Genomic DNA, 15,008 nt, shown 5'->3' on the forward strand with positions numbered 1-15,008 from the left:
AGCAAAATTATTTGATCAAAATTATTTTTAAATGTTCATTAAAATAAAAAGTCTAATACTGCTTCTCAGTGTTTTAAATATTAAAGATATAGATAGTAAATCCCAAATCACAGTGATTTCAAAATTGACTACTATATTTAGGTTTAAACCCCTTACAAAAATGTTAATAATGTGGATTTCAACTTCTTTCTTCTTCTTCTTCTTATTTGAATCAGGGTCTCACTTTGTTGCCCAGAGAGTGTTGGGATTATGTGGCCTATTTTTCTGTTTTCATTCATTTCATTTTTCATTTGCATTAAATGTAATAGATGCTATGTTTTTATATTTTAGACTTTCTATGCTAATCTTTCCACTCAAAAAGAAAAGCACACCTCAGATTGTAGCAGAAAGGGAGCTGATAGCAGTTAAAAGTATTCCCTTTGAAGCCGGGCTCCGTGGCTCAGCCTGTAATCCCGCACCTTTGGGAGGCTGAGGTGAGTGGATTGCCTGAGCCCACAGGTTTGAGACCCGCCCGGGCAACTTGGCGAGACCTCATCTCTACAATAAATCAGAAAATTAGCCGGGCGTGGTAGCGTGTGCCTGTGGTTCCAGTTACTTGGAAGGCTGAGGTGGAAGGATCGCTGGAGCCTAGCAGGTCGAGGCTGCAGTGGCCGGGAGTGGCCACTGCACTCCAGTCTGGGCGACAGAGTGAGACTCCAACTCAAAAAAAAAAAGTATTCCAGGCAATCGAGAAAGATGGAACTCTCCCCAAATCATTTTACTAAGCCAACATCACATTGACATCCAAACCAGGTAAAGATCCAACAAAGAAAGAGAACTACAGGCCAATATCCCAGATGAACATAGATGCTAAAATTTTCAACAAGATTCTAGCAAACTGGATCCAACAACACATCTAAAAACTCATCCACCATGACTAAGTAGGCTTCATCCCGGCAATGCAGGTCTGGCTCAACATCTGCAAGACCATAAACATAATTAAATACGTCAGCAGGCCCTGCAGACCAGCTGAGGGACATGCCATGTCTGTTGACAGCTGCCGTGCGCCGCGAGTTCCAGGTTTGGGGCGGTGGCAGATGTGAGTAGCGAGGGAGCAGCTCCGGGAAGGTGAGCAGTGGTGACGCCAGCAGCCCAGGGGGAGGCTCCTGCGCCTGGGCACCGAGCAAGGCAAACCGTACATCCTCCTGTGGAAGTGGGAGTGGATCATGAGGCGGAGGAGAGGTTGCGACCTTTCATTCCCCAGCAATAAACTAGTCTCTGGAGATCACTGTAAAATTGTAGTGGATGAAGAATCAGGTCAGGTGATGCTGGAAGAGACCAGCACCAATGGAACAGTGATTAACAAGCTGAAGATTGTTAAGAAGCAAACTTGCCCTTTACAGACTGGGGACATCATCTACTTGGTGTACAGGAGGAATGAGCCAGAACACAGGAACAGAGGAATCTTTTGAAGCTAATAAAGAAAATGTATGCCACATGACCAAGATACCTCAGGTGGGGTAAAGGGAGCTGATCCCCAGACCCCACCACTGTTGCCTGCCACTCAGGTGTGCTTTGAGGAACCACAGCCATCAACATCGACATCAGACCTCTTCCCCATGGCCTCTACCTGTTCCACAGAGTCTACTTCTGCAGGGTGAGAGCATTCCTCCAGTGCTGGGTCTGGGAGTGCAGGCATGTCTCCAACAGGATGCGGTCCATTCATGGCAAGTGATCAAATCTCCAGCTTTGCATCAGATGTCACAGACGGAAAGGGAGCATCTTTCCCTTTGTTGAAACCCCAGGATCAGGAGAATTTGGAGCCTATTAAAAAGAAAATGAAAGGAGATGAGGAACTTGACCTGAACCTACAGCTGTTAGTCTCAGAACAGTGTAGAAGCACCCAGACTGTCCGGGAGAATGTCAGAGCTGCAGCCATGAAGCCAGACAAGATGGAGGAGAGGCTCACCTGCATCATCTGCCAGGACCTGCTGCACGACTGTGTGAACTTGCAGCCCTGCATGCACACGTTCTGCACAGCTTGCTACTCTGGCTGGATGGAGCGCTCGTCCCTTTGCCCCACCTGTTGCTGTCCGGTGGAGTGGATCTGTAAAAACCACATCCTCAACAACTTCGTGGAAGCATACCTTACCCAGCACCCAGACAAGAGTCACAGTGAAGAAGATGTGCAAAGTATGGATGCCAGGAATAAGATTACTCAAGACATGCTTCAACCCAAAATAAGGAGGTCTTTTTCTGATGAAGAAGGGAGTTTAGAGGACCCACTGGATCTGTCAGACATGGACAGCGAGTCCTCGGACATCAGCCAGTCATACATCATGTGCCGCCAAGAGTCCTGAGTACAGGAGGCAGGTGCCGCAGCCTTTCCCTGCCCAGTACCAGATGGTGAGTCAGGAGCCCCACAGGGCCTTGGGGATGCACCCTCACATCCGCTAGCCTCACGACAGCCATCCAGGATAATGTGTGCCCTCTGCAAGGAAACCACACAACATGCTCCTGCTACTTCCGGTCTCTGCCTGACCGGAAAGCAGACCACGAGCAGGGCCCATGCATTGGCCCTCAGCAGTGTGCGGTTTGCCTGCAACCCTTCTGCCAGCTGTACTGGGGCACCCGGACTGCTGCTTTGGCTGCCTGGCCCCATTTGGTGAACTCAACCTGAGTGAAAAATGTCTGGGTGATGTGCTGAATAACAACTACAAGTTGGACATGCTGAAGAATTACCTGGCAACAAGGGGTTTGACATGGAAAAACATGTTGACAGAGAGTCACATGGCTCTTCAGCAGGGAGTGTTTTGCTGTCTGATTACAGAGTCACTGGAATCACCATACTGTGTTACTGCTGTGGCCTGTGCAGTTTCCGAGAGCTGGCCTGTCAGTATTGGCAGAATATCCCTGCTTCCGAGTTGCCAGTGGCTTTGGCATCCTGTCCTGATTACTCTGGGACCAAAACTGCTGCACTCAGGGGAAGGCTCACCACGCGATGAAATTCAATCATATCTGTGAGCAGACGAGGTTCAAGAACTAAGCCTTGGGAGAGAATACTGAAGCCACACACAGTAGGGCATTTTCACAGCCTCTGTGGGATGCAGAGCTCTGGGCAGGGACTCCAGTGGACCTCTTCTGTGGAGTTTCACCCTCCCAGTGAGACTCTCTTAAGAGGCCTGGGGATCTGGGGGGTGCACAACCCATCCTCTTGGTGAGCACTGGGTGGGGCTCACAGTGGCAGGAGCCCCCGAGAAGCAGCGCAGGTTTGCTCTTTTGTACTTTTTCCATAGCTACAGCGAGAGCAGAAATCTCCTCAGGAAAAGTTTCATGAGAGAAAGGGGAAAGTTTATCACATTCTGTTTCAGGAGAAGGGAGTATACGTTTACAGTCTACAGGATGTACAGAATATTCTGCTGTTGGGAAAGCCACAGCATTTTATATATTTTTTATTTTAATAGGTTTGGTGCTTCTAATAAGATTTAAATATCACAGGTTGTAGCACAAATAATATAATTTTAATTTACAAATTGACTAAAATTGGGTATAGTATGGTGTTTGAAAGAATAGGCACATGTTTCTGTTTATTAAAAAAAAACTTCAAGTGTTCAAAACTGCTAACCTTAGGCATGGATGTCAAGTGAGCAACTTTTGCTACTGGGTGTGAGTGACCACCATCCCTAGTGCAGGGTTGGCCACAGGCCCCAGGACACCCTGCTCCCTTGTGCTGCTCCAGCCCTCCCCACTGAGACCCCACAAAGCTCAAGGGGACCACATGGGCGTTTGCTTTCCTGACATTAGGTTTGCCATGTCATCTGGAATAATACTTGAAATTTTGGTTTTTGTAAAAAAAAAAAGTTTTTATCTTCTGTTTAAATCACCTGTTATGTTTGTTTGCAAATTGGTAACGTTTTGCTTCTTCTCAGGAATACTATTTTCAACTGTCTTGCTCTTGATGCAGACTGAGAAGCAGCACTCTGTATTTGTGGAAACGCCCTCTCTTTTGTATTCTAATAAATGAGACTCGTTTGTTTTTCTCCTCTTTAAAAAAAAACAACAACAACAACAAAAAACCCTCGACAGGTGTAAAGACAAAAAACACATGATTATATCACTAAACGTGGAAAAAGCTTTTGATAAAATCCAGCAACCTTTCTTGATAAAAACCCTCAAACATCTATGCATAGATAGAACATACCTCAAAATAGTAAGAGCCATCTAGGAGAATCCCACAGCCAACATACTGCTAAACAGACAGAAATTGGAACCATTTCTCCTGAAAACAGGAACAAGACAAGGATGCCCACTTTTATCCTTCCTGTTCAACATAGTATTGGAAGTCCTAGCTAGAGCAATCAGACAAGAGAAGGAAATCAGAGGTATCCAAATAGGAAAAGAGGAAGTTAAATTATCCTTCTTTGCAGACAACATGATTCTATACCTTGAAAACCCAAGAGAATATGTCAAAAACCTCCTTGCACTGATAAAGGGCTTTGACAAATTCTCAGAGTATAAAGTAAATGTGCAAAATCAGTCACATTCCTATACACTAACAATAAGTAAACAGAAACTCAAATAAAAAGCAAAATCCCATTCACAATAGCTACGCATACAAAAAATGAAATACCTTCCTAACCAGAGAAGGCAAAGACCTTTACAACAAAAACTTCAAAACACTGCTAAAATAAATCCAAGATGACACAAACAAATGGAAAAATATTCCATGCTCATGGATTGAAAGAATCAACATTGTTAAGATGTTCATCCTACCTAAGGCAATCTACAGATTTAATACAATATCTATTATGTTACCAGCAGTGTTCCTCTCTGACCTGAAGACGACAATACAGGAATTCATATGGAAACATAAACAACCACAAAGAGCCAAAACAATCCTCAGCAAAACAACAACAATTACAACAACAACAACAACAACAACAACAAAAGTGAGAGGCATCACGCTCCCAGACTTTAAGCGTTATTATATGAATATACCCTGAAGAACACAAATCACTCTATAAAAAAGATACCTGCACACGTATGTTTATCGCAGCGTTGTTCACAATAGCAAGAACCTGGAAACAACCATGCCGCCCATCAAAAGAGGACTGAATTTAAAAAATGTGGTACATATACACGATGGAATACTCCGCAGCCATAAAAAAGAACAAAATCATGAATTTCGCAGCAACCTGGATGGAACTAGAGTCTATAATACTGAGTGACTTCTCACAGAAACAAAGATCCGAGTGAGTATCACATGTTCTCACTCATATAATGGACCTTGAACATCCAATGTAATACTATAAGAAAATGACTGACGGTACTGGGAAACTATGGGGGGGGGATGGGATTAACAGTCGCAAATATCTGTCTGGGGATGGGAAAACACCTCTTATCAACAGGGTGCCTGAATGAAACGTAATTGTACACCTAACCCTTAACTGTACCCCAGAAAACCATAATAAAAAATATTGATTAACAAAATAAAAAAGCAACAATAGCCAAAACAGCCTGGAATTGGTACAAGAAGAGGCATATAGACCCATAGAACAGGATAGCGATTTCAGAAGCAAAACTTCAATTTCTCAACCAATTCATGTCAGACAAAGCATCCACCATCAACCACTGGGGAGAGGAGAACCTGTTCAGTAAATAGTGCTGGGAAAATTGGCTGACCACATGCAGAAGATTAAAATAAGACCTCTACCTTTCACCATACACAAAAATCAACTCTAAATGGATCAAAGACCTAAAGGTAAAACCTCAAACTATAAGAACCTTAAAAAATGCAGGAGTCATCTTTGTGGAAATTGGAACTGGCAGCCAATTCCTGATCAAAACCCCAAGGGTCCATGCCATAAGAGATAAGATAGACAAGTGTGACCTCATCAAACTGACAAGCTTCTGCAAAGCCAAAGGAACCATCAAGAGAGCAGTAAGACAGTCCACAGACTGGGAAAAAATATTTGCCAACTGTATATCTTGACAAAGGTCTAACATCTAGGATCTACAAGGAACTCAAGTGTGCCAAAAAGAAAAAAACAAACAGCCCCATTACAAAGAGGGCAAAAGATATAAATAGACACTTCTCAAAAGAAGACATATGAGCAGCCAACAGATACATGAAAAAATGCTCAGCTTTATTAGTCATCAAATAAATGCAAAGCAAAACCACACTGAGATACCACCTAACTCCAGTCAGGATGGCCATCATCAATAACTCAAAAAACAATAGATGCTGGAGAGGATGCGTTGAAAAGGGAGCACTTCTACACTGTTGGTGGGAGAATAAACTAGTATAGCCTCTGTGGAAAACAGTGTGATGATTCCTAAAAGATCTAAAAATTGACCTCCCATATGACCCCACAATCTCTCTACTGGGAATATACGCAGAGGGCTTCAAATCACTCTATGAAAAAGATACCTGCACATACATGTTTATTGCAGCATTATTCACAATAGCAAAAACATGGAACCAAGTGTGCTGCCCATCGAAACAGGACTGGATAAAAAAAAAATGTGGTACATATACACTATGAAATATTATATAGCCATAAAGAAGGACAAAATTATGAACTTTGTAGCAATTTTGATGGACTTAGAATCTATAATACTGAGTTATCTATCACAGAAATAAAGAACTGAGTCTCACATGTTCTCACTCATAAATGGACCTTGAACAACTATTGTAATACTATAAGAAGAGGATTGGCAGTCGTGGGAAACTGCCGGGGGATGGGGTCAGCACACCTCATCAACAAGGGTACATGTATAATGAACATTTGTACACCTAACTCTGAATTGTACCTCACATATTTAAAATACAAAATTAGAAAAAAGAAATGAAGATACTGTACTACTGTACTCTATTCAGTACTGTAAAGTGCACAAAAGCACAACCACTTGCAGAGGATGCACACATGTGACCATGTACACCAGACATGTGACCTAACTTACCTGATTGGACACGTGAATGCATATTCACATAGTTGAAGGTTTGCAACTTGAAAGTTTGTATGTAGGGGACTTACTTTATATTGTGGAACTGTAGGGCCAAGTGATCTTTGCACTTAGTGTATCATGGAAAATTTTCTGTACTTAGGTAACTTGCTTATTTTTAATTGACACATGTCACTTATTTGATTGGTTGTACTGCAGTTTGTTTACTGATGGCCATTTGGGATGTTTTGGTTTTGGCATCTGAAATAAACTTCTGAAATTCAAGGCTGAAATAAACTTCTCATACAGATGTCTCTGTGCATGTATGCAAGTTCAAAAACTGTTTTATCTTTTTGGAGCTCACATTTCCTATTGAAGCCCAGAAGTAAGTACATTTGTGAGGGGAAGGAGAGAGAGAAAGGAGGGTAGGTGTCCTTTCTAGCAGTTGGAAGGCAGTGAATGCTTGAGGCCTCTTTAGTTGCTCAGTCCTAGGAGAATACATGTCCTGAGTCTCAAAACTCTCAGGGCTGTGCACACTGAGACAGATTCCCTTACTCACCCTCTCCCTAACTTCCCAGTTGATGAACACCAGCCTTCAGAAGGTTAACTTGGAAATGGTAGTGCAGTGTTGTTTTTTGTTTTGTTTTATCTTTAGATTACTTACAAAGTGCAATGTTTTGCAAACTGCAGAGTTGTGGCCTATTATGGGTTTAAAAAAAAATCAACTTAGAAGACCACAAACAAGTGATTAGTAAAAAACAATAGAATAGTATAGAAAGTAACAGAGTGAAAAACATGAAGTAAATGTAAGTATTGATTTCTTGAAATTCTATTTCAGGGGTGTGTGTGTGTGAGAGAGAGAGAGAGAGAGAGAGAGAGTGTGAGTGTGTGTGTGTGTGTGTGTGTGTGTGTGTGTGTGTGTGTGTGTTGAGTGGGGTCTTAAGTCGTGTTCTCTAGAAGAAAATATTTGGGCATATATGACCTGCTTAGGGAGTGTTCTTGGAAAAAGGAGAGTGAGAAGGCCTGGATGGGACAGAAGAAGCTGACAAGAGTGTGCTCTCAGCCTGAGTCCTGGGAAGCCCTGACACTTGGATTGTGATACCTGAGAAAGGGGGCTTGCCTGTGAACCCCTAAGTCTACAACCAGTCACAAGCTGTGGGCTGCTCTGAAGAAGAAGGGTACATAACCTTCTGGAGAGGCAGGTCCCGTACAGCCAAGGAAATTCTCCAGAGAAGGAGACAATTGTGATCTTCACCACCTGGGTGGTTGGTACACCAGCATGTACAAGGTTGCCTGCTGTGACCATTATAGGAAGTGATGCAAAGCATACGTTCTTAGTGTGGGTTTTGATGTAAAAAATAAAGTTTGCAAAACACTGGATTTGAAGAATGTAGTTCATCAACCTGTGTAGAATAAAGCAAGGCATTTATCACCATCTTTTCCTTATTTCATTAGACAAAGGCAAGTTCTCACAGGCAACTGGAATTTTATCCCCAGCAGAGAAAAAGTCACCACAGTTCCAGAACAAATCAAGGATGAGAAAGAAAAGAAGAAGATGCTCCTAATGCATTGAATTTGAGCCTTAAGGCCCAGCAGATATCTTAGGACACTTACAGCCTTTCCTGGCTTGGGACAGATCACCCTGGGGTGAGGTAGGTAGGCTCTTAGGGGGACTGTGACAAGACACATATTCAGGAAGCATTCATTTTACTCAGCTAAATGTTATAAAAATGCTTTTTAAAAATGACTATAAATATAATATGGGAAAAAATATAAAATTCATATGAGCTTTTAAGATGAAGAATAAAATTACAAAGAGATTTCAGATTATGGATGGCCACTTTGGACTACACTCCCAGGTTCCCAGAGGTTCTTGCTCATTTGCCTCTGCCGTTGGGTAGTCAAGGAGAAAATTAGAAAAAGCAGTCGTTAGAATCATTATTCTTCTTCTTGCAGGAGAGTCCAGTTAACATGGGAAGCTGGGCCCTGAGTCCTCCAGGAGCTGAGCAGTTTGCAGGGAGCTGACATTCAGCCAACCAACAGTCTTGGCCACTGATCTTCAAATACTAGAACCATCCATCAGTCAACAGATAGTTCTTAAGCACCAATGAAGTGATAGAACTGGGGATAAAATGATGAAAAACACAGACCATCATACTCTGATGGGCCATTCTGTTCAGAGACAGACAAAACCATAATAAGGTTGTCATTAGAGCTACACACCAAGCCTTTGGGGTTTCCGTGTTGTGGGCTTGTGATAAGAGCACACATCACCGGGGTCTCTTGTGGCTGAGTGGGCCTGTTGACTAGTTGAGCGAAAGTGAGGTGTGCTCGTCTGAGCTGAGCAGTTGGTGTGGTCTCCCTGGAACTCCATTTTCCCTGGCTCCATGGCCAAGGAAGTGCTCCATGAAGCGGTTGCTCATCAGCCTGGTCCCCAAGCCAAGCCTCCAGGCCAACTCACCATAGACATGTGGAGTGAAACCTTTAGGAATCTCTATTGTTTAAGCTCCTGAGATTTGAGGGTTGTTTATTATTGCACCATAGTCTAGACTACCCCGCCTGATATAAACCAACACATTAAAGTAAGTTGTAGCCGGGCTTGGTGGCTCAGCCTGTAATCCCGTGCCTTTGGGAGGCTGAGGTGAGTGGATTGCCTGAGCCCGCGGGTTTAAGACCCGCCTGGGCAGCAAGACCTCATCTCTACAATAAATCAAAAAACCAGCCGGGCGTGGTAGTGCATGCCTGTAATTCCAGCTACTTGGAAGACTGAGGCGGAAGGATCACCCGAGCCCAGCAGGCGAGGCTGTGGTGGCCGGGAGCGGCCACTACACTCCAGTCTGGGTGACCGAGTGAGACTCCAACTCAAAAAAAAAAAAAAAAGTTATAATAACTGCTGCAAATAAAAGGAACAAGTTTCTGGTAGAACATGAAAGAGGATGGACTACAAGGTCAGGGAATGCTTCTGTGAAGACTGAAATGTGAGCTGGGACCTGGTGGATCTAGGTAACGTATATTTCCATCAGTGTTTTGCTTTGTGGCCTAGAGTAGCAAAATAGTCCTAGAATCACAGAGCCAGGACAGGTAGGAAATTGGGAGTGTAGACTTGCCCAAGGGCACATAGCTAATTGGTGGCAGAGATGGTACTTTAACTGCAGCATCTGGACCTGGGTGTAGGCCCCATATGCTGGGACTACAACTCAGACAAGTGAGGTGTTGAGGGTGCAACCTTGAAGAAGACAACTTCTCTGGCTCTACCCTACACTTGCATGACCCTGAGAGTCAGTGCCTCCTTAAATTCTGTGCCCTAGGGCTCACTCTTACGCTGGCACTCATTCTCAAGGCCACACAAGAGCAAGGGTGATACCTGACAGAGTGCCTCCTTAAGTATTGCATTACACATTTCTTGCTGGCCTTGCCCTACTCCCAGCTTTGTCTGCACCATTGTCCTCAGTAACAGTAACATATAAGCACACAGCATTTGGATAACTGCGGCTGTGTCCTTGGCATTCTGGGTGTCTGCTGATCTAATCCAAAAGTAGCACTACTCTCATTGGGATCCTGTGACAGAGAGCACAGCACTTCAAGATGGGAAAGTATAGTTTTGGATCTACCAGAAGTTGACTTCTTTCCAAAGTCATGGGTGAGCAACCATATTAGGATACTAGAGAGTGAGATCCAGGGTTTTTAGGAAGAGCTGGAGGCCCGGTCTATGCCCATCTTTCTCTTCAGCAGGGTAAAAGGCTTTCTTTTATGCTGAAAAGGGTGGTGTTTGCCAGGAAGAAATTTGGTGAAATGCATTCCCATAAGGTGTCCATGACTAATAGCACCCTCTTTCCTGGAAGCAGGTTTGGTGAAGGAGAATAGGAGAGGCTGACAGCTGACCTTTGTAGCATGGCTCCTGTATATGGGCATTGGGCCAGGGCTCCACAGGCATTTCATCTCATTTATGCCCATCAGCATGATGAGGTTGGTTTTATTATCCCCACTTCACAGCAGAAGAAACTACCTATCAGAGTCAAAACAACTTGCCCATTTGAGCACATGCTTGTGTAACTCTTACCCACTTAAGAACAAGGGATACAGAAAGGATGATATACGGTGGCCAGGAATGTTAACTAGGAGGAGAGGACAGAGAACAGAAGAGAGACAAAGCCACCTGCTTACAAGGCTGTCATAACCCAGGATGTCCCTAATTTTGAGTAAAATGTCCCAATTCCATCACCTTCTGGATCTGCCAAAAGTAAGTTGGTTGAGTATTCAACAAAAACTAACATTTGTATAAACTTTCAGAGGCCATGGGATGCCTCCATTTTGCCAGTATATTTCATTCAATTTTGCTATGGAAGTCTCCTGTCATAGGTGTATAGCTGGATGATTTTTGGTAAATTTATACAGCTGTGCAGCCATCACCACTTTCTTCACTCCAAAAAGCTTCCCATCATTCCTACTTATAGTCTTTTCTGTCCCCAACTCCAGACACTCTCTGTCTACTTTCTGTAGCTATAGTTTTGCCATCAGTGTAGATTTCTTATAATGGAATCATACAACATGCCATCTTTTCTGTTTAGTTCTCTCACATAACGTCATGTTTTTGAGGCTCAACTATGTGTTGCTTATATATGTATTATTCCTTTATGTTGCTGAGTACTACTCCATTGTATAGATATGCCACTTGCTCTGAGTTGAATGTTTGTTTCTCCTTTAAAATTCATGTTGAAACTAAATCCCATGCATCAGTATTAAGAGATGAGGCCTTCAGAAGGTGATGAGGTCATGTGGACTTCATCCTGATGGATGGAATTAGCACCTTATGATAGGGTGAGAGAGAACTAGCTAGGTCCCTTTTGTTCTTTTGTTCCTTCTTCAGTGTGAGGTTACAGCATCGGTCCTGTCCAGAGGACACAAAGACAAGGTGCCATCTTGGAAGCAGAGACCGGTCCTTCATCAGACATCAAACTTACCAACACTTTGATTCCAGACTTCCAAACTTCAGAACTGTGAGAAATAAGTTTCTGTTGTTTATAAATTACCCAGTCTCAAGTATTTTGTTATAGAAGTGCAAGTGGTCTAAAACACTATATATTTTAATCCATTCTCCATTTGGTTTGCTTCTAGTGTTGGACAAGTGTGTATATTGCTGCTATGAGCATTCACGTTATTTGTGTGAACATATATTTTTGTTTCTCTTGAGTATATACCTACAAATGGAATTCTGGGTTGTACGGTGGACGTATGTTTAACTTTTTAAGAAACGGCCAAACTTTTTCCAATGTCATTGAAACTGTTTCATGGGCAACCCCTTCAGGTCCCCTCCCACTGTGGGAGTTTTTCTGTCCTCTCAATAAATCCTGCTTTCTAAAGAAAAAAAATCACATTCTCACAGTAATCATTCCAGTTTTTCCACATCCTTGCCACACTTGGTATTGTCAGTCTTCTTGGTTACAGCCACATTAATGACTGCATCATGATATCTCACTGTGGTTTTAGTTTGCATTTCCCTAATGTCTATTGATGTTGAACATCTTTTCATGTGTTTTTTGGCCATTCATACACCTTAGTAAACTATTTATTTAAATCTTGTCTCATTATTAAATTTTAAGAATTTTTTATTTTTTTTATTTTAAAGATTGGAGGTACAATTCAGAATTAGGTATACAAGTAGTCATCATACAGGTAAAGTTTTTGCCTCCCTTTAGTCTCCACTTCACCTGGTTTAAGATCAGGTACCTTATTGATGTTATGTGCCCCCCCCTTCCTCTGGCAGTGTCCCACTACTGCCAATTCCTTTCTTATTATATTATGGTAAGTGTTCAGTCTGCTTATGAGTTAGAACATGTGGTACTCAGTTCTTTGTTTCCGTAATAGATCACTGAGGATGGTAGACTCTATATCCATCATGTTGCTACGAAATCCATAATTTTGTTCTCTTTATGGCTGCATACTATTCCATCATGTATATGTACCACCTTTTTTTTATCCAGTCCAGTTTCGATAGGCAGCACAGTTGGTTCCATGTTTTTGCTATCGTGAAGAGTGCTGCAATAAACATGCATGTGCAGGTATCTTTTTTGTAGAGTGATTTAAGTTCCTCTGGGTATATTCCCAGAAGGGGAATTGCTGGGTCGTTTGGAAGGTCTAGTTCTTTTAGAAATCACCACACTGTTTTCCAAAGAGGGTGCTCTAGTTTGTGTTCCCACCAACAGTGTAGAAGAGTTCCCCTTTTCTCAGCATTCTCGCCAGCATCTGTTGTTGTTTGTTTTTATTAATGATGGCCATTCTTACTGGAGTTAGGTGGTATCTCAATGTGGTTATAATTTGCATTTATCTGATGATTAGTGAGGCTGAGCATTTTTCCACGTCTGTTGGCTGCTCATATGTCTTCTTTTGAGAAATGTCTATTCATATCTTTTGCCCACTTTTTAATGGGGCTTTTTTTTTTTCCTTTTGGCATGTTTGGACTCCCTGTAGAACCTGGATGTGAGACCTTTGTCAGATATACAGTTGGCAAATATTTTTTCCCATTCTGTGGGCTGTCTCCCTACTCTCTTGATGGTTTCTTTTGTTTTGCAGAAACACTTCAGTTTGATGAGGTCCCACTTGTCAGTAAAATCTCTTCTGGCATGGGCTTTTGATCAGGAATTGGTTGCCTATTCCAAATTCCATGAGTGTCTCTTGTGTCTTCTAAGATTCTTAATGTTTGAGGTTTTACATTTAGTTTCTTATCCATTTGGAGTTAATTTTTGTGTATGGTGATAGGTAGGGGTCCTGTTTTATACTTCTACACATGGTCAGCAAGTTTTCCCAGCATTGTTTACTGAATAGGTTCTCCTCTCCCAGTGGTTGTTGTTGGAGGCTGTGTTGAAGATGAGTTGGTTGACAAATTGAGGTTTTGCTTCTGAAATCTCTATCCTGTTCCATTGATCTCTATATATGCCTGCTCTTGTGCCAATACCGGGTTGTTTCAATTATTGTAACCTTATAATAAAGTTTAAAGTCTGAAAGTGTGATACCTTCCACTTTGTTTATTTAGCTAAGGATTGTTTTGGCTATTTGTGGTCATTTATGTTTCCATATGAGTTTCTATATTTTTGTGCCCAGCTCTGAAAAGAATATATTGGCAATTTAATGGGTATAGTGTTGAATCTGTAGATTGCTTTTGGTAGGATGAACAACTTAATGATGTTGATTTTTCCAGTCCATGAGCATGGAATATTTTTCCATTTGTTTGTGTCATCTATGACTTCTTTGAGCATTGTTTTATAGTTTTCATTGTACAGGTCTTTCACTTCTCTGGTTAGGAAGATGCAGAGGTATTTCATTTTTTGTGTGGCTATTGTGAATGGGATTTTGCTTTTTATTTGGTTCTCTGTTGTTGGTGTATAAGAATGTGACTGTCTTTTGCACATTTATTTTGTACCCTGAGACTTTGCCAAAGTCCTTTATCAGTGCAAAGAGTTCTTGACAGGTTTGCTTGGATTTTTGGGTTATAGGATCATGTTTCCAGCTAAGAGGGATAACTTGACTTCCTTTCCTATTTGGATATCAATGATTTCTTTCTCTTGTCTGATTGCTCTAGCTAGGACTTCCAACACCGTGTTGAACAGGAGGGGTGAGAGTAGGCAGCCTTCTCTTGTTCTGGTTTTCAGGGCAAATGCTTCCAATTTCTGCCTGTTTAGCAATATGTTGGCTGTGTGTTTATCATAGATGGTTCTTACTATTTTGAGATAAGTTTCCTCTACGCCAAGGTGTTCAAGGGTTTTTATCAAGAAGGGATGCTGGATTTTACTGAAAGTTTTTTCTGCATCTAATAATATAATCATGTTTTCTAGTTTTTATAGCTGTTGATGTATTTAATGTTATTTATGGTCTCGCAGATGTTGAACTAGCCAGGGATGAAGTCTACTTGGTCATGGTGGATGATTTTTGAGATGTGTTGTTGGGTCCGATTTGCTAGAATCTTGTTGAGTATCTCTGGATCTGGTTCATCAGGGATATTGGCCAGTAGTTCTCTTTCTTAGTTGGATCTTTACCCGGTTGGTATCAGTGTGATGTTAGCTTCTTTAAATGATTTGGGGGACATTCTA

At 42.1% G+C, this 15,008-nt stretch overlaps 1 pseudogene; it reads left to right on the forward strand.

Moving 5' to 3' along the window:
• The window catches only part of LOC103249732, a 15,481-nt pseudogene extending 12,456 nt beyond the window's left edge, over positions 1–3,025 (forward strand).
• The last annotated feature ends 11,983 nt before the right edge of the window (positions 3,026–15,008 follow it).

Source organism: Carlito syrichta, unplaced genomic scaffold (genome assembly GCF_000164805.1).
Source record: "Carlito syrichta isolate Samal-C Ts95f unplaced genomic scaffold, Tarsius_syrichta-2.0.1 Scaffold4872, whole genome shotgun sequence".
Lineage (NCBI taxonomy): Eukaryota > Metazoa > Chordata > Mammalia > Primates > Tarsiidae > Carlito > Carlito syrichta.